The sequence below is a fragment of the Danio rerio genome, chromosome 13, assembly GCF_052040795.2.
Source record: "Danio rerio strain M-AB ecotype USA chromosome 13, GRCz13ab, whole genome shotgun sequence".
Classification (NCBI taxonomy): Eukaryota; Metazoa; Chordata; class Actinopteri; order Cypriniformes; family Danionidae; genus Danio; species Danio rerio.
This window is the reverse complement of record NC_141033.1, coordinates 36403124-36430217: the sequence shown is the minus strand read 5'-3', so window position 1 is coordinate 36430217 and position 27094 is coordinate 36403124. Positions and strand designations below refer to the sequence as shown.

At 35.4% G+C, this 27094-nt stretch overlaps 1 protein-coding gene and 1 long non-coding RNA gene across 6 annotated transcripts in view; one reads left to right on the top strand and one right to left on the bottom strand.

The window, feature by feature from the left end:
- The window catches only part of macrod2 (mono-ADP ribosylhydrolase 2), an 862504-nt gene that overhangs the window by 762772 nt on the left and 72638 nt on the right, over nucleotides 1-27094 (bottom strand).
- LOC137487423 (uncharacterized) lies at nucleotides 23896-26932 on the top strand. Of its 3 annotated transcripts, XR_015505526.1 has the most exons (7): nucleotides 23896-24001; nucleotides 24106-24213; nucleotides 25015-25098; nucleotides 25219-25273; nucleotides 25373-25448; nucleotides 25523-25699; nucleotides 26041-26932. It is a non-coding gene; the product is annotated as an uncharacterized LOC137487423 (long non-coding RNA). The 3 variants fall into 3 exon arrangements; XR_015505525.1 differs by lacking the exon at nucleotides 24106-24213; XR_015505527.1 differs by lacking the exons at nucleotides 23896-24001; nucleotides 24106-24213 and adding an exon at nucleotides 24341-24905.

Below are 27094 nucleotides of genomic sequence, written 5' to 3'. Positions count from 1 at the left end.
TAGTTATTTACTAAAGAGCAACAAATGAATTTAGTTTGATCCTCTGTGATTTGTTTTGTTTATGCTAATTTAAGATAATATTACTTGTGTTTCAAATAAAACATCTTTACATATTATTGTGTATATTTTTTCTATTTACACACCTGAATCTTAAAGTATCCGCTCTCATTCCTCTTCAAATCGCGTGTATAGAAGCCGTCTTTATCACTATGGAGCGTGTCCGTCACTCAGCACCGTTAAACTGATTCAGAGGCTGCATAAGGGCGGCAAAAGACGCATAAAGCTTTACTGGAAAGTATGTGAATGCGGCCGTTTTTACATTAATTTCAAAGTGCTGTCAATCAAAATAATGTGAAAGCTTAATTCTCTTAAACAGTTCTTGCATCACATTTGAGATCGGCTCTGTGCAGCTGCTACTTTCACTTTTCATAGAAACATTACAAATGCGGGAGAAATACTGGAAAAACACACATGGAAGACAGCAGATAGAATGGTAAAATATGGTAGAATTAATATGGCAAAAACGAGAGGGTTTGTAGGAATGAATTCCATTCGTTGGCACACACATTTTTATTCAAAATCATTTAAAACAACATGCAGTCACACATCCAAGTGTAAAGTTTATGTAAAAGTTTTATCAAAATAAACTGTCAAATCATACTTACAGTTGAGCTCAAAAGGTTTGAGTAATGTGAAACATTCTATTATTAATTGATTATTTAGCAAAAAATAAGAGGGATCACACAAAAAGTATGCTTAAAACCTTAATATTAGGGCCAGACAGAATCTGCAAACATTTTTTGCTATTTCTGCTGAGAATTACAGGCAGAAAATACTACTTTACCAACTGTATTGTAAATAAATCATATGAACATTTTAATATTACTATTATTATATCACAATAATATTAGTGAAATGAATTTGAATACTGAGTAAATAGAAATGTACACAAATTTACACAAATAGATTCAATGATGGGCTAAAAATCTGTAGAAAACTGCAGATGTCTGCGCACGCAGACTCCATGTGGGATTATACTGAATTTATTTTAGGCAAAATAGAAAATAATACATGGATTAAAAAATTCCCCTATAAAAATTTTAGATATCTAATTATAATGATTTTTAACCCTGTTAAAACTATAGTCAGAATATTCAAATTTTTTGGAACTGTAATGTTTATTAATCCCATCAAGATCCATTTTTATACCCTATACATTTTTTTATAAATTAATTATGTATCATATTGATACATCAGGCCTTTTGGTAACTTTTTCTGCTCAAAACTAGTTCAATTTAGTTCCCAAAAAGTTTGCCTATAACATTTTTATCAAATAAAACATTTCAGGCAGTTTGTCTCTATTTTTTTTAACTAAATATTGTACAGTCTTTTTTATTTCACTTTGTAAAAGGTGTGATTGCAGTTTCAGTCAATTGTTCAAGTGAAGACAGACCTTACACCTCTCACATATGCATGTGAGAAGTTATTGCATTTTTCATTTTTTTTTTGCAAGTTCTTTTGCCCTTTACGACTCCCATATCTTTCATTTTGTTTTGACAAATGTACAAAAAGAAACAAAAACAAGACATGTCAAGGTGCTATAATCATTTGGTGAGGAAAATGGAAGTAAGAAGAAATTTGGGTTGGGATGAAATGTAATTCTTTGTGACTTAACATGCTTAATGTAATTATACTTTTACTACTTCATACTATTTCAGTTGCGTTCAGAACTTCGACATGTTGATGAGGAAATTAATTTGGGGGGGGGGGGGGGGGGAACTTGAACAAAACTTGAACTCGCATACCCCTCAGTAAATGTGCAGTTGCGCCCCTGCAGATACAGGGACATTTCTGTTGAACACAATGGTAAATCAGTGCTGTTTAAGAACGTGTTCAACAGCAGGAAATGGACGTTTTTAAAATTGTATTATCGATTGGTACTGAATTCCAGTATTGTGCAACCCTAGAATCTAGAAGTGTGTAGATATTAGGGATGCAAAAAATTTTCGGCCACTGAAAATAGGTTATGATTTAATAGACCCTCTAATTTTAGAGGCTTCAGCAATTGTTGGAATACACTTTCAAATCTGGAAGCATGAACAACTAATATCGAAATATATATATATATATATATATATATATATATATATATATATATATATATATATATATATATACATACATACATATATATATATATAAATATATATATATATATATATATATATATATATATATATATATATATATATATACATATATACACATATATATACATATATATACATATATTGTTATTGTTATTCAATGTGGAAAAAATAAATAATTAAAACTACATTTTTACCATTTTACCAAGCTCTAGTTTAAAGTGACATTAACTGGGTTTGTGTTGTATATTACGTTACAAAAAGCCTTGTAATAAACTGTCAGTACATTTTCAGTTATTTTACATACTATTTTTTTTCTATATATATTATTTATTATATGTTATTTAAAACAACTAAAAATGTCAATAAAAAGCACTGTTAAATTGAATGTTCAACATCAAAAGTTGACACAGCAGAGATCAACATCCCATAATGCAATTCACAACCGTAAATAAACGGAAACACTTGTGAATCACAAAACACAAAAACTGTTAATTAGCAGATATCTTTTACAGTGTGGAGCGTGTGGCAAAATGACAGTTCTAGGCCTTGTATAAATATGTTTTATATAGCAATTCATGCCAGCATCATGGCAGCAAGATATGCACAGGCAAGCAAAATCTCTGAATTTCTTAAATGAAAAAAAGTCTCTCAACGGTTCTGCTCACATTACCCTTTTTTCCCTCTCTCCCTCTTTTCAGCAAGTGAGAACATGACAACAATACAAATCCTGTCTGGGGATTAGGATGAAATTTTAATATTTCCTTCACATTTTTTTCAGTTACTAATTATTTTCCTGCTCTAGTATGGAGACGTTTCATTTAAACACAAACTAAGATGAAGTTCAGCTCTCTTCGGTTTTGGAAAACTCTGCCGGGTTGCCTGGCAGGCCCTTTCTTCATTTTCAATTAATAAGCCGCACTATTATTAGCAGGGAGGAAAACTGGCTTTGTATTAATGTCTTCAGTGTTGTAATAAAACATTAAATATCTCCTCGCAAGATGAAGCTCCGAAACGTCAGTTGAAAATGGAAACGCTGGTGATTTGTGTGGAACAGGATTTGAAAAAGCAGGTTTGATCAATGAGGTGATCCAAAACTTGAGTAAGGTTCTATAAATGTTTGCCTGAACTGCCTAAGGAGAGACGAGCGGAGTTACAAATCTAATGTCTAGTCTAACAATAGATCGTTTACATTTTTTCCCCTCGATCTAAAAAGACAAAGCCTTCACCCAGTGTCTCTGCCCTTCCTCATTCCTGTAAGGAAACATCTTCCATCTACAATAAAAAAGTATTTATTTTTCCTGCCTACAAGCTCCATCCCTAAACCTCGGTTTCCTCTGAGGCACCTCGACACAATGCATTGTGTCCCTCCACCCTGCCGACCGCTTCTGGAGCAAGAGGTTAACGGGACGGGGTGTCTATTTTGTCCTCGTCACCAGTAGCAGACAATGTCTCCGTGAGCTCGGTCATTAATCATGCCTTTCCTATGTGTGGCGACACGACAACAGCGGGGGACGAGGGGGGGTGGGTGGTGTCTAATGTGACACGGGCCGTCCCACCAAAAGCCCTATGAACCTATATGAAGAGGTCCGTCACATTTGTGCTTACCAGGTCACTAATCGAATTACGTCAAAAAGGCAACAGAGCACAAGGCACCAAATTCGTTTAGCTATTGTAAGGAGGCCAAGACCTCAACAAACAGAGATCTCTCTTTTAAAAAAAAAAGGAGAGAGGAAATTATGCACGATTATGTGTGGGTAGTCAGTAACTTTTTGTTGTGGACATTGGTGCCAAAAGAAAAGAAAGCGCTATGCAAATTGATCATGTAAATCTAGTTTCTAACTCCTGCACTCTTCCCTCCCTCCTCGCTCATTTTCATAAGCCAGATGGCTGTGGTTTTGGGCTAATTCACTTAGCCAAGCATAAGTAATTCCTCACATATATGCATGGCCAATCCATTATTAGATAACGCACAAAAAGAGCAAATATGCAGTTGCATTCAAGACAGATTCATCCATCTATCATCGGGGCCGGAGGTGGGGAAATAAGTCTCCTAGGTCAGCGGGCATCGTGCTTTGGCACACGGTCGGGTCCTGCAGGGCCTCAGGACACTAGTTGGGGATTGGTTTAATTATCCCTTCGTTGACAGAGTACGACGGCAGGTGAGAGGAGGCAGGGGGGGAAAGCGCAGATGAGGGTGGAATACCGAAGTGTCCAACAGGGCAAAGTAGTCGCATAGACAAAAGACGTGGGAGGCGAGGGATTTTTTGGATTCATAAAGGAAGAATACATTTCTCCACTGCTGAATAAAAGGACAGCTGGAAGAACAGAGAGAAATGTATCAATCAAGTCTCATGTGTTCAAACACTTTTCATGTTAGGAAGCTTTAAGTACAGTTTGTTTAACAGATTGAATACAAATACAGGGCTCTGGAAAAAACTGCAACATTGGTAAAATGTGCAACAGAAATTTAAAATGTAGTTGAAGATGTCCAGTTGGTCCACTAATGCCCAATTTGTGAAAAAATTACTTTCATTATTATTTGTAGTCAAAGTATTAGGCATGGGATGATAAAGGTTTACAGCTATTTGGAAAAGTCGAGGTATTAAAATCACAAAAACATGATGATATACCGTCCGTAAGGTTTATGTAAAGCTGTGTTTTTGAAACTAATGAAGACAGCAGGAAGTCAATGATTTATTTAAATTATTTAGCCTGTTTACTGTTCCAAAATATTATAAATGTTTCCTAAAATTAAATTTATTGTGTTCAATGGGGAGGAAAAGTTGTTTTTTTATTAAGACATTTTAAAAAGAACTTTTTTTTAGAGAAGTAATCACCATATTGTGATATTGTAAAACCATGATATTAACATTTTTGTTTTACTGCTATATATAAAGAAATAAATTGTGAACAAATTCCATCAAAAAAGCCTTTACCAAGCGGAATCCTGTGTTGGCTGTTGCGTCAACATGACTGAGGAAAGTTGAACATGCGGGCCAGTTTGCCATTTTAATGAATGATATGTAAATAACATCAGGCTAGCTTTTGAGTTAAAAACTTTAACAGATCTCTGTTTTTCTAATGATATATGATGCAGATAATGTATATTTGATGTAAATGATAATTGATGTAAATCTATAGAAAACGTTTTGGTACATAAAAAGTTGTTATAATGACCATCCAACAAGGTAATCCAGCAAAAAAATAAATAAATAAATTGTGCTTAAAATGTCCCTAAAATGCAACATATTTAAATCTCATATTTTAATAGAAAATTAGGCGAATAACTGCTAAAATGTCTACTTAAGAAAAAAGGACCACTGCTTTCACCAGGCTAACTACAGGCCTGAACTACGCCCATGCCTACAAAGTATAAAAAATGCACTTTTTATAAAATAAAGACGGTTTTGCTATGATCATGTGTTAATAATGACATTTCAAATTAATAATGAAAATTATTTGCAAAAAAATTTTTGGTAATGGTTACTATTAGTACTATGTACTATAAAATAAAACGGTTTTCAAACAGAAAACACAAAAATCTTTCAAAATCTCTAAAAAGTTCCTGTACTAAAAGTTAGTGATCGTTTAAATTATTTAATTATTAAAGAATAAGACTATTTTCTATGAACTGTAGCATTGAATGAACATTCACCTTCATCAAGCAGTTCTCCAATTATTTTTTGTTAACTTAATTTGGCTCATAAATGCTTCATTTTAGTAGCAAACGCCACCTTTGTTTTTTTTTTTCTTTTTCTTTTTTTTGGTCTGGAGCCCTAAATTATCAGTGATAAAATAGATCTCATTCTGCGTGGGGTTGTGTGAGCTCTAATATTTCAAGGATTTAATTTGAATTTTAAGCAAACTCAAATTGAAATAAATTCACAGAAACGTTTCATATTGTCCACAGTGATTAAATAAAACCTTAAACGCCTTATCCAGTCACCACTGTTTTACAGCCAAGGCTGGTTTCTTGAGTCAGACTGTACAAGCTGGTAAGAAAATAGAAGGCGACCAGCTCCGCATTCACCTATATGTCTTTGGCATACTAAACAGGCTGAAGGTGAACTCTAGTGACGGACTCCAGATGAGAAAAGGCTACATCTCATTCTTTTCTCCTTTGAAGCTGACTGACGCTGACCTCCACTCCATGTGTGGCATTGAGCAAAAAAAACAAAAAACAATAAAGAAAAGAAATTCAGTTGTATATGCTGCATACAATTGTTGTTCACAGTGTGAATGACCCGATTGACAAGACACTCGATCCATTCGTCAATGCCACAGAAATCGATCACATAGAAATCAGCAGCAGAACTCACAAGACGTCCAGGCTTTCCCATCACTTTAATTAACAGCTTTAGCATTGATCAAACAGTGAGGAAGCCAAGCGAACAGATGCGTTTCATTAGAATGTGCCCATTAGCTTGTTTTGAACAAGATAACGTACGTTGAGGGAACTGAACAGACTACACAGACATTAATGGAAATGATCAAAATGAGTCATCTGTTAAAAATAAGCACACACAAAAACAAATTGTCATATATTCTCGATTTGACCGACCAGAGCCATCATCATCCTAAAAAGTTCTCAACCTTGACCGTCCGACATTTACAGGCCTCTCCGGAGAGACTCTCTGTGAACAAGTGGCTTCCAACAAGCCTGTGCCGTGGGGCGTTACCTGGTAGTGGCAGCCAATGGGTGGGCAAGGGCTCTTTAAAAACACATCGTTCCACACAAACAGGAGTGTGAGGTCACACTTCGCTAGGGGTGAGAGAATGACAACAGATGTAGCGAGTTGGGAACAGACAGTGGAGCCAACAACAGCAACAGAGGGCAGGAAATAACAAAGTGCGCAGATGGGAGAGATGACAAGGTGCCTGATGTGTTTAAAGCACGTTAGATTTGTTGAAAGAAAGAGCCAACAGTGGGACTGTGAGACAGTCTTAGGGAACTATCAAAACTAATTTTTAAAGTTGAGGCAAAGCACTCATTTTAAATTCTGCTGGATCCCGGAAACCAATTTTTAGATGGTCTTTACTATCAGAATAGAATTTTAATGTTATAATTAACATTAGTAATTAATATTACAATGGTATAATAATAATAAACAATGTTTATGAATGACAATCTTCATACTAAACAACATAAGCAATATCTATTTTCTGTGATTTCATATTTCTTGTTTTAATTATATCCATGTAGGCATTGTCGAGTAAGAAACTTACTTTGTAAAAATCAAACAAATTTTATCTAAACAACCTAAAAGAATTTTAAACAAATTAATAATATTAATAATAATAATTCCTCACATTTATATAGTGATTTTCTGGTCACTCAAAGCGCTTTACATATTCAGGCGGGGGAATCTTCTCATCCACCACCAGTGTGCAGCATCCACCTGGATGAGGCGAGGGCAGCTATACTGCAGCGGACGGCACACCAGTTGATTGGTGGAGAGGAGACAGAGTGATGAAGCCAATTATGATATGGGGCTAGTTAGGAAGCCATGATGGACAGAGGCCAGAGGGCAAATTTTGCCAGGATGCTGGGGTTAAACCTCTACTTTTTAAACAACCACAGAGAGTCAGGACCTCAGTTTAACATCTCATGCTGTCTCTTTAAAGACAGCACTCACCGAGCAGTATAGAGTCCCCATCAATATACTGGAACGTTAGGAGGACCCACACAAACCGCAGGTTAAGTGCCCCCTGCTGGCCTCACTAACCCCACTTCCGGCAGCAACCAAGCTTTTCCATGTGGTCTCCCATCCAGGTACTGACCGGGCGCAGCCCTGCTTGGCTATACTGCATCTGCAGTGTGTTTCTCTATCAAAAATAGTTCCAGACAAAGCCAGAGCAGTGAATTTCTTCCACTCAACACTGCAACATATAATTTTTTAAATTCTGAAAGAATCCAAGCTCACACTTTATATTAAGTGGCTTTATAACTACTAGGTACTTGCATAAAAAGTAATTACAATGCACTTACTGGCTTCATATTGTATTACAAAAGGCTAAGGTGCTATTCAGGTAGAAAGAGTCTGGTGAGATGGGTTTAAATGTGGAATGGATGGTAATTATAAATGTAATTACAGAAAATAATTACAAATGTATTTACATGTAGACAACTAATGATATGCTAGTACAATGTAAAAACATCTTCGTACATAGCAAGAGCATTGTAGAAAATGATTCATTTCAATTAAGTACTAAGGTCACTTAAAATACAGTTGGACGGAATCAAGTAACCCATCGATTCAATTGGCAATTGAAAAAAGAAAATTAATTTGCCTAAATGAATCCATCGCTTTGACTCAATGATATAGTGTTACTGGAAGTTTTTGTGCCATATTTATCCATAAAACACACTCCCCAAAATATTATTTAATAACCATGACTGAAGAAATATCCCTCCTCGTCAACACCACATATAACCCCTACCCTCATAAATCTTCTTCTAAACCAGTTAATGCCCAAACATTAGACCCAACACCTTCTCTAACACACTGTATAACTCCATTAAAAGGTTTTGTTAAAAGGCGGCAGTAAATCTGCGGCGTCTGAGAGCATCCTGATGCTCAGGCGCCAACTGTGGCCTCGCAAGGATGTTTTCCATCAAAAGGCCTCCTGGGGAGGTTCGCGCAGTGCCATATTCAAGGGCTTTGTGATCCATTAGGCTGCCAAAGAGGAGCACAAATGCTGAAGGAGTGCAAGCGTCTCCTAGCCGTGTGTTCCCCCACCCCACCAAAAAGCTGTGAGATCAGTTACTGCAACATCCATCTGAAATCCGTTTCTGCAAACACCGTCATCACTAATTTATGGCTGGGGAGGCCCTTGGAAACTCATACAATTACTAGCAAACAAAGAGCTTTACTTCAAACTGCAACGATGATTTAGGTCCGATACACCCTCTGAGCAGATATTTCCCATTAAAAGCCCATTCCAAAGGCTTCCAGAGGACATAAGTCAATAGCTTAATGTTTGCCAGTGCAGTCATTATTAAAGCCCTTGAAAGAAAAGGTACGCCCGGTGAGATGCTAATAGAATTGATTAAAACATAATTCAATGGAAAAGTATTTTTAAAAGCAGATCTGGCTTTGTTGATAAAAGTACCACCGTAAGTTTTAAAGCTCTGGCTTCTTCCATCACAATACTTTGATCGCGAATATTTATGCATTAGCAAAATCATTAATTGCACTCGTTTCAAAAGAACATTACAGAGAGGAAGACTAGACCTCAAATCTTTTCCTTTGAGAGGAAGGGATCAAAACATGACCTCATAACGCTCTCAGCACCAGTCATTAAAATGTGCAGTTGAAAACCGCAGTCTTTATTCAAACACCATTGGAAAATGAGAACGCTACTGAAAATACCTCCATTTTGTATCTACCTAATATTATTTAAAAAAAGTTCATCATCAATTAGGATAGCAATTTGAGTAAAAGCTATGTTTTTTCTTCTTTTTAACCGAAAACCTTATTTTCAGATTAGAATGAAACATCAGGTCACACTGAAATCTACTACGTCTACCAAATAATAATTTTGGTCAAATAATTTGTGGCACTGTCCCAGTGTGGAGTTGCAGCTGGAAGGGCATCCACTGTGTAAAACATATGCTGGATAAGTTGGCTGCTCATTCCGCTGTGGCGACCCCAGATGAATAAGGGGGCTAAGCCAAAAAGAAAATGAATGCATGAATTTGTGGCACCTATACAGATTTCTTTGTGCAAATGTGCTTGGTGAAATTTGATCATTTGGTTTGTTTTTGTTTTTGTGCTTAATGTTGTGCGATCTTCTATGGCTAAACTAAATCTACTTCATTGTAAAAAAAATTGCATAAATAAAGATATAGAATCTGACTTAATAGAAAAGGGTTAACATCTGAACATCCCTTGTATTAAATGAATGATAAAATTATAGGAGGACATAGGGCCTTAAGGCCGGGTCACACTGTGTGATTTTTTTTTATATAATCCTGAATGTTTGTAGCATGTCAGACTGTACAAACAAGGCTCCCATGTCACAGATCTCATCTGTCATAATGTCAGACTGAATGACAATGAAGATGCGGCAAACGCAGAGTTTGACGTTATTCATCAGCGACACTTACACTATCCCGCATTCTGAAATGATTCCTCACAGCAAATGTAAACAACATGTTTTGCACACAGCACGTCTCAATAATGAAACCAGGAAGAAGAAAAAAATCAGTTTTAATATTTTCCTGCGGTCATATGAATGGTCGCATGAATTGCGTCATGAGATTAGCTGCTCCTATTGTTTTTTGGATTGATGCTCATCACAGCGGTTCTGCAGAAAAGTGTCTGAAATCGTCTGACAATGCCAGAACTTCATCGCAGAAAAAGTCTGATCGGTTGTAAACATGACACACCAACGATCAAAGATCATAGACTTTAGCGTAGAATTTGCAGAATCTTTTAGGATTTCCCAAATTTGTGCAAGATAATAAAATCTCAGTGTGCAGGGCTTTATACAGGTCGCTTGTAAGCTGGACAATATCTAAAACCAAGTAACAGATTTAGAGTAAACTAAAGGAGCGTTTGCCTAAAACAGACAGAAAAACCGAAAAAGGCCAAGGCTTCAAATGTTTATGAGAACAAATAAACAGAAAAGATGTTAGTAACACAGCACTTCATTGCTTTGTGACCTTGTAAAATGGTGTATTCGCTTTTCTTCCCATTTAACTTGGCTTTTCATAGGCTCTGATGTGAAAATACACAGAATTTTAAACAAGCAACATTGGAAAACAAGAGTGAGGTGCATGCTAGAGATGCGGGTACTAATAAACTCAATTTAGCTGAAACAACTCAATCATTTTAGTTCGAAACAAACAAATATTAGGTAGAAGAAATCTATAATCATATAGATTTTACAATAATAAAAAATAAGTGGCACTCAAACACTCAAAAAAAGGTTATTCCAGATTCCCAAAACACAATGAAATGAGGTTTATGTACATGTTTATTAATGAATTACCTGATGTTCACATACAGAGTGTCTCACATGAAAACAAATGAAAAAAAACTAAATCAGCTGTACAAAGCCTGGTCTTTACACCTGCACATAGATCCAATACTCTCAAAGTCAATTTATTTACACAGCCTGGAGATGTGCATTTCAAATAGCAACCTTGAGCTGGTTTTCCGCAGCAGGGAGAAATAGGACAAATGGACCGACTTCACAACCTCAGCGTGTTATTAAAAAAGATGAGACAAGCCGACAGCGAGCTACACATAATCTCTGAGCGAATTTCACGACTTAAATATTCTATAGTGACTGACATAATGAAAAGCGAGGGGTGAAAAGACAAGCAAAGTTTCCAGGTAATTGCGCTAGTATAGGCTGTTGACTATGGCTGTCTGTCTATGAGGTCCTGGAGCTTTCATTTGCATCAGAAGCACCCTTATCCCAGACCTAAATTACCACAACATCAGATAAGTGTGACTCCACGTTTGAAATCAGAGAGCACAAGAAAACCAGAGAAGGTTTTATGAAAGCCTCATTTAAATTTTGGGTTGCGGTAAGTGGTAATTGTTTATCCTGCAATGCCACAGACTGGAGCATGTTTAAATAATACAGCTCTCTTATGCAATATTAGCAGATAAAAAAAATTACAGAGACATGATTTAATTAACATCCTGGCTTCCTCCAGAATGAAAGAGGTCTTTCATATGGAAAAAACTAAACAAAAGTATTAGTGCACAGAATGTAATCATCATCAACAATTTTCTCTTGGCAAAAAAATAAATAAATCAGTAAAAAGGGACAAAGACAAACTGAGGAAGGATAAATTGCAACAAAGTACCATTGATCAAGCGGTCTTGAAATAAAAGCCTGCAAATATTGTCAATAAAGCAGGTCATAATGTAACCTCTAATGAGTCATTTGGAGAACGAAAGACTCTAAATACTGAGCTAAACATATTAACAAAGGGAAATGAAATTCCCTTTAAAAATGTTCCTCAGCACCGGACGTGTAAACGCACTCATTGTGTTAAGATAATGTACCCCTCAGGTCCATTTCCTTACCGGGCTCCATTTCAGGGGACAAGGCTCGTTAGTCCCGGTCAGTAGAGAGGTGCTTACCGTATGATGCTAAATGGCCGAAGGGTATCGAGAGCCACCAAGGACCAGTATCACACATCATAAAGCATGAATATTAATTACATCAGTCACACTCATGTTTTTTATTGGCCAATACCTTTTAAAACGGCACTTGCTGTGACACGAAGATTCAGCCCATAATTAAGGAGGGAAGAAAAAGGCAAATTAAAGTCAATTAGTTTGAAAAGGAGTGAAATGGCAAGCGTGGTGAGGTGTGGAGGGGGAAAAGTCTGGCAGGCTGGATAAAAGCAGGAAAGCACAGCAAACAAAACAGGACTGAGCTTAAGTAGCCTCATGTACTATAAAGTACTGTGTGAAATTAAATTAGGAAAAAGTAGTTTTTGTTCTGTTTACATTTTATAAGCTTTGAACAGGATAATTTACTAAGTAACTAAAGCCTAGCAAGCAACTTTGCTTTCTATCAGTAATCCTTCAGCAACAGAACCTCATTGCAACAGATTTTTAAATTACTTTACGAAACCATAAACTTTTGAGTAGTGAGCGGAAGCTAGAATAGACTCGACTCAATGGATTCAAACAGGACTGAAAGAGCATGAGAAATCTTAAAGAACAATATTTAAGCATAAAAATCCTTAAAGGTGCACACAAATATCAGAAAAAACCCTACATTAACACTGTTTAATATTAAAATTAAACAAAGAAAGCTTAAAATTGTCATTTACTTTGCCAACTTATACAAATGTCACCCACTGAGTTAAGCAAAATTAATGACTGACTTCACTTTTTGTATGCCAAAAAAACCCTACTTTTAAGTGCACACACACACACACACACACACACACACACACACACACACACACACACACACACACACACACACACACACACACACACACCTAAATGTATGAAAATATGTTATGAAGAGCTCCATTCTAAAACTTTAATAACATTTATAAAATTATTTATTTTACCTATATTCATAATAAATTATACATATTTTATATACAATTTTTCATGTAAACTATACATGTAAAAAATATTACAATTAGTCATACTACTACTGCTAGTATTTTTATTGAGAAAAGTAGTATATTGTTAGTATATTCATTTGATAGATGTGGGTGTGTATGTGTGTGTGCTGTAAGCTGTGAAGCTGTAAGCTGAGTGTACTGAGTGGTGGCAGAAGGAGGGCTGTGATAGATAGGAAGAGAAGACCTGACTGAAAAACAAAAAAAATAAAAGACTTGGAGACTTCAGATTAGTGGCCTACTAATGGAGAGAGGTTGCGAAGAACCCACCTCTGACAGAGTGACTCCACATAAAGCATTCCTGACCATCTAACGGGGAATACTGACTTAACCTCAGCATGCATGTGGTACTTATAAAAACATAGTCATCTGAAGAGCACTCCCAGCATTGCGGATGATGCGAGAATGTTCACTAACAATGTAAATATATGCTGGATGCTTTCCTCTAAACAACAAAGTAAGCATACAATTATTTACAACCGTTATGAAAGCATCTGATGAAAGTTTTGTAGATGCTCTGGATTTCAGCAATTAAGTCATGTAATGTATAATTGCATATATGGTAGAATGCTTTAAAGCAGGGGCCGGTGTTCACTGAAGTTTAGTTCCAACCACAATCAGACACACCTGGGCTGGCTAATCAAGCACTTACTAGGCTTTCTAGAAACATCCGTGCAGACAAGTTAAAGCTAAAATCTGCAGGACACCGGCCCTCCAAGACAGAGTTTGGTTACCCCAGCTTTAAAGTAGCAGATTTACCATATTAAACATGAAACATAGCCAGTGTTGCTTTTTGATTTTAATCTCCCTTCAGTTTCCTATTAAAGCAGCTATTCAGAGTTTATGTTTTTACTCAAGGACATGTGATCTCAACGGACTTAAAGTAAGATGAACTGAAGAATATTTGCACAGCACAAAAGACGAAGCCTCAGGGCAATACCTGCCAATTGCATCATCATTACTGACCAGTGGTTGTTGTTTACTAGCAAGCTTTCAACCATTTCCAACAAAATCAGGCCAAAACAAACTTTGTTTTTAGGTTGTTTCAAATGTCATTATACCAGTTCTTTTGTCAGTTTAGCTTTAAAGTCTTTTAGGATCTTTAGATGAGCTTGAAAATGCATGGGAATATGCAAGAAACTAAAAAAAAAGGATCTCGCTAACACTGACATGCTAATTACAGTGATACAGCTGTTTGGTGCACAGAGGGAAAAAAAAAAGTTATGAGAGCTTTACTGTGGAAGTAGTGGAAACCATCCAAAATGGCTGGCGGGCTATCACCAGTCACTCAGCGTGGATTAAGGGTTGAGACGGATAAAGACTGAGACAGGAATGACCTATTGGCAACGGCTGCAAAATAGCTTGTTTGTGTAGGTCACAGTGGGAGGTTGTCTTCAAAGGATGTGAACTAACGTCCATATACTTTTTGCAAAGATGTAAAACAAAAGAACAGATATAAAAAAATAAATCAAAAACAAACAAAAAAATAAAACTCAAGCAGCTCAATGAGCAAGTGTGAATTCCTGTCTTAGCGGCTTAGATTCCTCCTGCAAATTCTACAGCTGTCAAATCTGTCAAAATATCATCTAGACTGTACATAAATCCACAGAAAAACCTTGACAGAATTGGGCCTGGTCGCCACTTGCAAATACTGTTTATTAATAATTGCATCACCTTCATCAAGAATTCATACTATACAGAAAAAAGCATGAGAATAATGAAGTAAACAGTGTAATGTTTCAAAACTTGGATAAAATTTAGTGTTTCACACACACACACACACACAAGCTCCCCTGCTTTATTTACACATTAAAACACTTTTTGTTGTGGCAGAAGACGATGCAAGGAAAGTTTTTTTCTTTACAAATCAACTCAAATTCTCCATCTGACATGAAACGCTGAAATAACGTGCCATCCTGGGAATTATGTGCCAGGCTTTAACACATACTATAGTACAAAGGTTTTAAAAGAGAGCATTAATCACGTTCCCCCATCAGCAGTAAATCAGAGGAAGCTCTGTTTGAACACTAGTTTGTTAAGTGATGCATGGCAACATTCTTTCCCTGACAACAAATCGGGGCCCGTATTTGTGCGACTTCGCCTCTTAAAAGAAGAGAAGACCAAATCTGCTGCAGCAACTTTCTTTCTGGTGCTGTCAATTTATGCAGACACCTCGAAATCTCTGCTGGGTAAAGAACAGCACATTGGCAGCTTCTACTGTCAGTATTGTGTAGATGCATTCGCCGTAAAACCAAGCTTCAATGTTGTATCCCTGCTGCTGGGCCTCAAGATGCAGAGATTGAGTGGGGAATAAATGTTTAAAAGGGCCACCAACACACACATGCACACTCACAAAATTTACTGTTTTATTTTAACTTTAAAACATTTAATTTTGAGCTTTGATTCTTATTTACTTTCTATCAACAGAAAGAGGTGTATGAAATATTTAAAAATTCTTCAAAATGTAGATTATTTGTTAATTGCCAGGAGCGGTACACTACATTCTTTTCAAATATATGCTCTAGGCATCAAGAGTCCCGGCTCATGGACCATTCCCAATCCCCTGTCCCCTCTCTCTAACTTCAACTTTACTTTCGGTCTGATTATAGTCCTATCAAAATAAGTTTAAAAAAAGGTAGACAAATTCAACAACAACTATTTTTATGTTGATAATGGAGCTGCACAATATATAATTTCAGTATCGATATCCCTATGTGATCATTCACAATGGTCACATCGTGAGTATATTCAATGTTGGAGTCTGGATTAAAGTTTATCAATTTGCAAGTGTTTTTGAAACCTGTGACTGTGTGACGGTTTTAAAAACAGTCAAGCATAAGAAAATGAACCATTTGTAACGTTGAAAAATTAATAACAATACATTTTAATGAATTGTTTATAAAACAAAGAGCATGCAGTATCATTTTACATTCAAGTATTTAATTACTGTATACCTGAATACATTTTGACACTTCGGAAAACAATAAAACACAGTTTAATTGACATTTTTTCTTTATTGACTTGAACTATGCGTGTAGATTTTTACATCGTATGCGCAAAATTATCCCAATTAAACTAAAAATATAAATTCTTAAAAAAACGTTTATTCAACTTATCTAGTGCAATTGTATTCATATTGCAAAATACAATCCTAGAATTTAAAAAAAATGCTGCAATGTTTGATTTTTTCAATATTGTGCAGAACTAATAGGGTATATGCAAGTGCAAAGCTAGTGTTTCTTCCCATACCGATATACTACCGGTGAACAGTTATTGTGACTTTTACAGCATCAATGTTGTAATGCAATTAAAATCGAATCAGTTAAATAGACTTCACCATTCATTTAGCTGTTGAAGCATAAATCAGGATGAAATGCTGTTTACTCGCACGCACCCGTCAGGATTAGCAGGCTAGTGCAGAAAAGCCATTTGAAATACTGGAGTAAAATAAAATTTAAATACTTTAAAGATATGGCACGAAAAAATGCAGTGCTTTTTGTACATTTAACCGCTTAATAGTGTATATTAATTAGGCAGTGAAGATTGATGATTTTTGAAGAAAAGAGACCTCAAACTTGCAGATTTTGCAAAGGCATACAGTTCACCGGAAGCGTTTGACCCAGGTTACTGACAAATTGAAAGTCCTTCTGCATATAACCTGGCTTGACTGTGATACATCTGGGGACTCAAATACCCCACACAAAATACAAGTTGCATCAGCCTCTGGGGGCAGGACTAAGGTGTAGCTGTCGATCAATCCTGAACTACTGCGGTTATTAAATTACTAAGTTAGTTAACGTTAGTTGAGGAAAATACTAAAAGTTGTTCATTGTTAGTTCATGTTAGCTCACAGTACATTAACTTATGTCAACAAGCATGAATTTGGATTTTAATAATGCATTAGTAAATGTTAAACTATGACTTATAAATGCTGTACAAGTATAGTTCATTATGCGCTCATGTTAGTAAATACATTAACTAATGAAACTTTATTGTAGTGTGACCGCATTGCTTTAGCATTCTAGAACACAGTAAATAAAAGGTGAGAAGTGAAAGTAGGGCGATATTTTTTTTTTGAGTCATGGTTCATGTGTTTTTCCTTGCTGCAGAATTGGCTATGATTACCACCGATCAAACAGCACTCTTGCTTGAGTGATATTTCTTAAATGGCACACTTTACGATACCTGGAAGCTGAAAACATTCAACCACATTTTCCCCCGTTCCACCGCTGTAAAGCTAAAGAGCGTTTATCTTTCGCTCCATTCAAAACTGCGGCTGATGAGTGAAGTGAGGACCTCGTGCGAAACCGTGATAGCAGAAGTGCTGTGATACTGGCCTTCAAAAGGTCAGGATCCGCTTTAGGAGGAGGGGGTGAAATAAGAAGGTAATGGCTGGATTCCCTCATTGAGTCATTAACCTTTACCCAGCATGCCACGAGCTGTGCTCTTATTGTTCCACACAACAGCAGAATCCTATGAATATTTGCTGCATATTCATGAGCGCTGATGAGCAACTTCTGTTTATGGTGCTCTTTGACAATTACGCGTGCTTAATCAAGTTGTGTCTGTGTCTCGCTTCATTGGCACTGCGTCGACATCTCCAGAGAAGAGGGTTAGGGGGCTTTTAAAAGTGTGAAAATCATCTTGAAAGTACATAAAATGTTCTGGAGGAATAAACAAGAGTGCTGAAAATTATTTCCAGAAGCACATGCACACATTTCACAGAATGCTTGTGTTTTCTACTTGCTGCATAATACCAAGACTTCAGGCTTAAGGGATGTTTTTAACAGTTCATAATAAGTCTTTATATTCACACCAGAGCAATACTGCAGACGTGAGCCGAGTTTAGAGCCAGTGACGGATGCTTTGCCCTGGGACTAGCGCTGAGTAAATTAACCCTGCCTGGCCTGTCATTTGCATTCTCTTAACTAAGCAGACTAGCCCTCATCATGCAGAGAAACACAAAGTTTATTTGCACGAGGCGGAAAGCCGATTAACGGGAAGGGAGGCCGTGATAACACAGCTGGGTTGGGCCTGTTATCACAACACGGCAACTTGCATCCCACGGCAATACCGCAGGAAGCCCGTGGCTCAATGAGACAGACACTGGACAACAAACGCTAGGCTGAGGCTGAGTGTGTGACATCGTGCTCTGCAACTGTGGGGAAAAAAAGCCTCAATGTGCTAAGCCAGATGTACGAAGCCATAGTCCGTGTCCTCTACTTAAGCAGGGATTGGATTTATGCCGTAGTAAAAAACACAAACACAAAAGACATCCACTGAGATGCATATGACCATGTTGTGGACTGCTAGATTTTTGGTTTGGGGTTTTAATATTGAAGGCTATAAAGGCAATATCATCGTTGTTTGGTGTTTGTTTGTTGCTGTTTTATTGCACATCTTCAAAATAGTGTAAAGAAAGCACACTTATTTGTATATATTCATAACATCTATTGGCATCTTTTGACTGAAATATCCAGTTCAATAGTAATACAACAAGCTTAATTCTGTGAACTGTAAAAGAGATGTTAATTAAGGTTTTATGGCTCTATATTCTAACAGAACGTGTCTATTTTGCTGCTGTAGGAACTTTAACTTTAACAAAGTGACATTTCTTGACATTTTTAGTCATTCGCAAAGATACACTGTTTGGGTTGCTCATATAAATTAGTTCAAAGAGTAATGAGTGGGCAGTACTTGTTCAGTTGTTTTTCTCATTTTCTAAAGTGTATATTTTGATAGTATACTTATATTAAGTTTATTCATTTACTCTTATTATATTAATCTTATTCTTAACCGCATGGTAAAAAAATGAAATAAAATAAAAAGTGCAATAACAATAACACAGTGGCGCAATGGTTAGTGAAATTGTATTCATATCGAAATATATAGCGCAAAAAAAAAAATCATAATGTGTAATTTTTTCAATATCGTGCAGCCCTAAAATACAACAAAAGCATTATTATTTATTTATTTTTACACTTAAAACCAATGTAGAGAATCAGAGACAATTAAGAAAGGCAAATAATATACATACAGTATACAAGCACACACATAAAAAGGAAAATATAGTTAAAATATATATAACTATATTTTTTATTAAAATAGTCCAACTAATTTACATATAAAAATCATATAATAAATAAAATCAATAATACACTATATTTGTCAAGTGTATTTTGAAAGTATACTTTTAATAAGACTAAGCTGAAGAAAAATAAAATAATTAAATTGTAAAAATTCAAGAACATTTAAAAATAAAATTAAATTAAAATAAATAAAAAAATTCAATTCAATTCAATTAAAAATTAAAATATATTAAGAATTTTAAAAAAAGTTTTAAAATAAAATATAGGTGATATATATTAATAATTGTATATTAATTATAAAATATTTAAAATATAACATTAATTTACACTTATTTATTTGTTATTGGTTTCTTTTTTATTTGTCTGCAAAGGCAATTGAGAGAAGATTTAATTAGATAATGCATCAAATGCATGTTTAATCATTCAGAAAGCAGCAATGCAAAAACAATCATCTTAATGTAATGTGGTTAATCAACTGTTTAAGTATAGTGAAGTCTTTTTGTTGGAAATATTAAGAGTTTCACCCTTAATCATTAGAAAACCTTCTGAGGGCCTACTGAGATGGTTGATAAATAAACTAAATGGAAAAAAAGTGGCCAAAACCCCTTTAAAATCTGTAAAGCATACCAGTCTAACCCATTAGTCCTTCTGGAAGACCATAGCACCACCTATGGCTGGCTTAATCAGTTTTTTTCTTTCTTCAACAGAAATGTTTATGTACAGTTAAACCATGTTATGGCAATGCCTGTAGGCTTGCGATTGCTCTATGCGAGATCATATGACTGGTGGGCAGCAGTTAAGGAGTGCCATTAATCTTCAGGTGTTTAATACCAGTGGGGGTCTTAACCAACAACACATCTCTCTGCTTCTCACCGCAGAAATGTTTGCAATGTCAGCACACATACACGTACACACACCTTCACCCAGGAGGTGCTGACTCCAGCCTTGTCTCTGTCCATTAACTGGCAGTTTAGGTAGGGGGAGTTGCCATATCCTTGAGAACATACAGCTTTGACTTTGAAAACGCAAACATTAACAAGGACTTAGCAATAGGGAATTCGTGTCTCGCCCCCCTCTAATTACTAAGCTGTAATTAAACAAGACAATTAATATCCAACAGGAACAAATCCTGTTTCACAACAACCTCAGGTCAAAGTGTCATGCAGTACTGCTGCTGGGGAAGAAATATTTCACTCAAAACAGTGCTGTGCTCAATGTCAAGGTCAGTTTCTCTGGTGTTTTGTGGGTGTGTACAGTAAAATCCATCTTAAATCGAACAAACTGTAAAAACACCACACTGATTTTCTTACTTCCAGAATTTAGGTACAGTAATACATGGTAAAGATTCAAGCTCGATCTGCTTGTTAATCGTGACATCATGCGAAGCAACTTCTGGGTCTAAGCGATATATCAAACTGTATGGGGAGACTCAACAAATGGTAATAATAAACGTTTACAAAGCGATATAATGCTTTCGAAAATCACGATCACAATATATCCAAATTTCCGAGGGCCAGAAATTGATTGTTTTTATTATTAATTGATAAAATAATTATCTCTGCCTGACCTTGGATCCCCTTATATGCTTATCTCTGAGCTCAGGGTTCTCTCCCAGGACAGCATGCCAAACCTGCTATTAATGCCAAGCATATGTAAGTGGGAACTCTTTAATTGACAGCAATATTAGAAAAACCAAAAAGTAAATTTTGAAAACATTTTTAGTTTTAAGAAACATTAATATTTTTAATATTAATAAACCAATTTAAAAAGCTGTATGAGTATTCCTATGCTTGTTAAATTGATCGTTTATCTATATCTGGAAATTCTATCATCATTTACTCACTCTTCACTTGTTCCAAACCAGTTTGACTTTTTTTCTGTTGAACAGAAAATACACTGTTCTGAAGAATGCTAAAAACTGGTAACAATTGCCTCCCACGTTTCTTTTTCCTTCATTTCGCCAGTTGGTGAAGTTTGCTCCTCGCCACTGGCTTGCTTGGTTTGGGACTTGTTGAGCTGTGCATCGATGGGTTTGCTCTTCAGTGTTTGGACTTAGTAGTGAAATCTAAACTGAACTTCAACTTTGAAAACTGGACTTACACAGTTTCAATTTACTAAAACTTTTATGCTAAGCTGCTTTCACAGAATCTACATTGTAAAAGAGCTATAGAAATAAAGATGAATTGAAATAAATAGTACCTGTTTTTCATACTGGTTGCAGTTTTTTCAGCTTTCTTCAAAGTGTTCAACAGAATAAAGAAAGTATAAAAGATTATTAAATACACTGTAAAAATCCAGGTTCACACACTTTTTTCATGTTGTCCTAAAACAAATTAAGTTATGGCAACAAATTCAAGTGAACCAAAACAATTAAGTTGTCCCAAAAAAAACCTCAAGAATTGCATAGTTTCAGCTCATTTATTCAAGTAGTTTGAAAGAATGTATTTGAGAGGGAAAATATTCTTAATTTTGGATGAACTATCCCTTTAAAACATCATGTCATTCGATTACATTAATTATGTATTTAAACTAAGACATTAAAATCAAGACGTTATGTGATTCAATATTGTGTAGCCTACTGTCTTACTCCCATGTAAACTCTGTAGACACAAGAAAACTCTCTAGGTTTCTATACAGCAGAACTGCAGTTTGTAGAGCATGAATTTGTCATTGTGTCTGTACACAGGTCCAGACAGAACAAACTGTTGGCTATTGAGCTGCGAGTCAGAAGGTTTGCTTACACAAGTTATTTAAATACCATGCCTAACACATACGGACCAAAATATGTGCGAGCTGTGTGAGGGCTCGTCTGTGAGAAATCAGAATAAACACTCTTTAAGCTGCAGGGAGGAACAGTGGAAGATTTTCCAAAGCACGCTCCGTAATCTCACAGATGCTCTAAGCCAGTTGGTTAGAGTTTTTTTAAGCATGCCAACTGTCCTAGAAACTCAATGTTATGATGAAACATTTGAATATATTCCAGAAAAAACCTTACTGACCTGCAGGATAAGTTGTGGAATTAGAACACAACATCACAGCTGTGAGAAATAAACCACTGTAGCTCTGTTCCAAGCATAGTAACCTACATAGGCTGCAGCTTTCTTATTGTGCCCTTACTGCTGTTTCCAATATGGTCTTTGTACAGTATGCTGCTAAAAAGAGCAAGATACAAGATGCAACATTTAACTTCTGAATTTATAATAAAACTGTTGCCATTTATAGCATAAAAACAACTGGAGGAAAAAAAAGATGATTTTGAAAAATCATAACAAATGAAAAAATTATTTTTTTTTCAAACTGTAATTTTCTGCAACAACAAAAACGCTTTAATAATAAATAATTATTTAATAATAATAAATACATCAACTGAATGTTTAAGCATTCAGAAAGCATCAATGCAAAAACATTTATTTTATTGTAATGTGGTTAATATACTGTGGAAGTCTTTTAGTTGAAAATATTGTTACCCTTAACCATGTTTTTTGAAGTCAAAAAAATCTAAAAAAAAAAAAAATCTAAATGTTTAACAATCCCAAATCAAGTACATCCAGCAAAATCTGGTATTGTTGCATGCACGCACGCACTAGTGAACATTCCATTAAACAATATTGAGAATACCAAAAAATTATTTAAGTAAATTCAATTAGTGAAATCTAATTATCCGCATTTTAAAATAGTATGGTTTTGAAATCTGATTAGTTAATCCTGATCAGATGGAATTAGTTATAACCCAAAACTGCGTGTGTGTGCGTGTGTGTGTGTGTATATATATATATATATATATATATATATATATATATATATATATATATATATATATATATATATATATATATATATATATATATATATATATATATATATATTTATATATATATATATATATATATATATATATATACACACACACTCTCAGAAAAAAAGGTACAATGAGGGTACAATTTTGTTCCTAGAGGGAACAAAATATAAAATTGTACCTTTAAAGGTCCCATATTGGTCCTTAGGGTACAATTTTGTACCCAAATGGGCTATAAAGGTACAAATGTCCAGATTTAGGTTTGAAAGGTACATTTTTGTACCTTTTATAGCACATTTGGATACAAAATTGTACCGTAAAGGACCAATTTGGCACCTTTAAAGGTACAATTATATATTTTGTTTCCCTATAGGAACAAAATTGTACCCTCAGCTCATGATAAGATCAAGACACTATATAACACTAATTTAAATGTATTAATACTAAACATTAATACTAAAATACATAATTTAAAAATTTAATAAATAAATAAATTGATTGAATTAAATATTTTAATAATAAATTTTGTTTTCATGTATTTAAATTACATTTTTTCTCAAAAATGTCAATAATTTAATTTATAATTGAATGTAATTTTAATCATTAAAAACGTAAATACTGGTCTTTGCTTACTGTTTAAGACCCTATAGTTTATGGGATGTAGAATAAGAACCATGCAGAGTGACAGCATCTTCATACAGGTGGTGATGTTCCTGTCTCTTTAAGAATTTGGCTTGTTGAGACGTTATAGTAGTGTTTGTTACTGAGGCGGTCGGTAGAGTATGCTGGCTGTTTACACAGAACTTCGCACGCTTTTCAAAGAAAAGTCTATTTTGGAGTCCAAACTTTTCAGGTAAGAATGTATAAAATATATATTTTTAGTCTCATTTTTACATGTGAAGCCGTGTTCTGTTGATTTTGTCTGACTCTCGGGTCTCGGCTTTCCCCCGCTTTAAGTGCTCCGGGCTGGCCTGCAGGATGGAGTTTGCTAAGATGTCTGCAGCTTATTAAAGAAGTTAATACAATGTGATATCGAAGTCACAGAGGGACATAACGTTATAGACGGTGAGTACTATATGCTGTTGGTTTTCTCGGTGTAAAAGTTCCCTTTATCGCCTACGTTAGGTATTCGCGCCTTATTTCTTACGTTACATTACTGCTTTATTAATAAGTGTTGCCACGGCGGAATATGATCGCAACCCAATTAGCAAAATACACCCGGGCCAGTTGCGGCGGCAGAAGCGAGCCGACGCTGCCGTATCCGTGCACCGGAATCGGGCCGTGACCCGTGAGTAATGTGCGGTGTGGCCCGGAGCTCGCGCGACTGAAGTCTTCATATACCTTGATATAAAACCTTTTGTTATTAATACTGGAAATGTGTAATTATCGATAATGTTTTATATTTTGAGGCCATTTTTCTAGCCACGGTTGACCGCTGAAATGTAATTTTAGACGGTTATATAAGTTACACCGCCATTTTGTGAAGAAAAATCACAATTTTGTCACCGACAAAGCGTCTGATTATGTAAACGTGGCTAGTTACAAACGTGGCGTACATATCTTCGTTTCAGTGTCTAAGTTACATTAATGTTGAGGAGTGTCCACAAACTCTCATGTCCAGAATTGTTGGTGCTTTACTATCGTTTAACGTTATACTTATGTTAATGTAGAATTATTAACATACCATGTTGTATAAATCAACGTTTTAAGTTATACTTTGTTCTTTAATGTAATTTGTCTTATCTGTTCTGAAACTGGTACCTTGAGCTATTTTACCTATTTTATTAATATCTCAAAATAAGTAAATAGTTATTGCTTTATCTTATTGCTATCCAGAAGTTTTTGAAGTTTCCAATTGTCTTTCAGGACAAGATTGAACAACAGAATGCAGCCTAACAGCATCAGACCAATGAAGGCATGTCATAAGAAAGCATGGCTCAGTTACAAGATGTAAGTATGTCTCATTATCTATACCATGGTTTTAATGGCTTGCATACAATTTTAAATTTGTAGGTTTTTACTTACAAACAACAATAAATGTACACCCACATGTTTAAAATTATTTTCTAGGTTTTCATCGAAAGATGAGAGATCAACTGAAGAATGCTATGGACCTGACTCTAAGGTACTCTTTCTAAACTTTCTCCACTTGATTAATATTATTAAATTCTAGATTTGGATGGATTCCTTCATATTTGTTTATATGCCACATCTTATGTTCCAGGAATTGATTTTACAGCAGCACTTCTCATGTTGCCAGCCTTGTTAAGCGAGACACTTCAACATTTCGTTGTGCTCCGGTGCGTATGTTGTTTTCTGTTTAGTATATGCTGTGATAAATGCATTTTATAATGCTTGATATTCTTTATATTAGGATGACGCAGTGGGTAGTGCTGTCACCTTACAGCAAGAAGGTCACTGGTTCGAGCCTCGGCTGGGTCAGTTGGCATTTGTGTGAGGAGTTTGCATATTCTTCCAGTGTTCGTGAAGGTTTCCTCCAAGTGCTCCGGTTTCCCCACAAGTATAAAGACATGCGCTATAGCTGAATTTGGTAAGCTTATTTGTCTGTAGTGTATAAATGTGTGTGTGAATAAGTGTGTCTGGATGTTTTGTAATACTGGGTTACAGCTAGAAGGGCATCTGCTGCATAAAACATATGCTGGATAAGTTGGTGGTTCATTCCACTGTGGCAACCCCAGATTAATAAAGGGACTAAGCCGAAAAGAAAATGAATGAATGAATGAAATTTATATTAGTCTTTTAATCTGTGATACTTTTTTTTTTTTTTTAATCAGTGAATATTAATTATTTTACTTTCTATGCATGTTGATTTTCTCTTCATCAGTGATAGAGTGACTGATATTAATGTAATTATTGCTTTGTCATTTACAGTGAACCATCTTCACCACATCCAACAGTTCAAGTACAGGAGGAAGCCACCGACTGGACAACTGTGTTAACAAGACGAGTCATGGCAGTCTTCAGAGTTGATGGTATTGTGATTGGCCGGGCTAATGATGTGGACGAATATACATTTTTGACATATCCATCTTATCAGAAGAACACCTTGATGTTTCTGCAGTGGAATGTTTTGAATGAATGGTGGACGGTGACAAGCCTCGATCTACTCCAGTTACCAGAGTGATCAACCTTGTTTTTTGTTTCTCTACATGCTCTTGGGATAATCACAATCATCAAGTTAATCCAGCACACTGCTGTCATTCATGCATAGAGCAAGTTTTTAAATAACTTGTGGTCCTAATGAATATCAAAGAACATTTTCCAGATATGAGTGCTTTACATGTCATGTTTATCAAAAGCATAAACACATATTGTGTTACAACAAATTACAACTCCACTTGAGGATGATGAGGAGTAATCTACTGATGTTGAGGAAGAGACTACTGATGTATTTGGTTTTCTGCACTGTTGAAGCAATTTATAGAGAAACATTGCCTTCATTCTGAAATTCAGAGAAAATGTTGATGACAAATTATTTATTATGACCGAGTATTCTGACTAAAGACAAATACTTTGGACTTTATAAAGTGCAGTACTTGATGTAGCCTGTGTAATGTGTTTATAAATCTTAAACAGTATTCTTGTGATCTTTGTATTAAGTGTAGATTATTTAGTTTTTATTCTTATCTAAATTGTTCTTTTTACTGTTTTACATGTCTGCTTTATACTTGCTGTGTAATTTTATTTCTTAACACATTCAGTTGTGAGTTGTAATGAAATATTTCTACATTAATAAATAAAAATGGACATCTGTGAACCAAAATATTTTATTTATTTATTTGTGCATGCAGTCACCAAAGGATCAAAATGCCTGGGTCAGTACCCTGAAAATACTATATAATATAAAAAGGTACATTTTTGTACCTTCAGTGTCTAAGGTACAAAATTGTCCCTTAAAGGGTACAAATGTAGAAGGTACAATTTT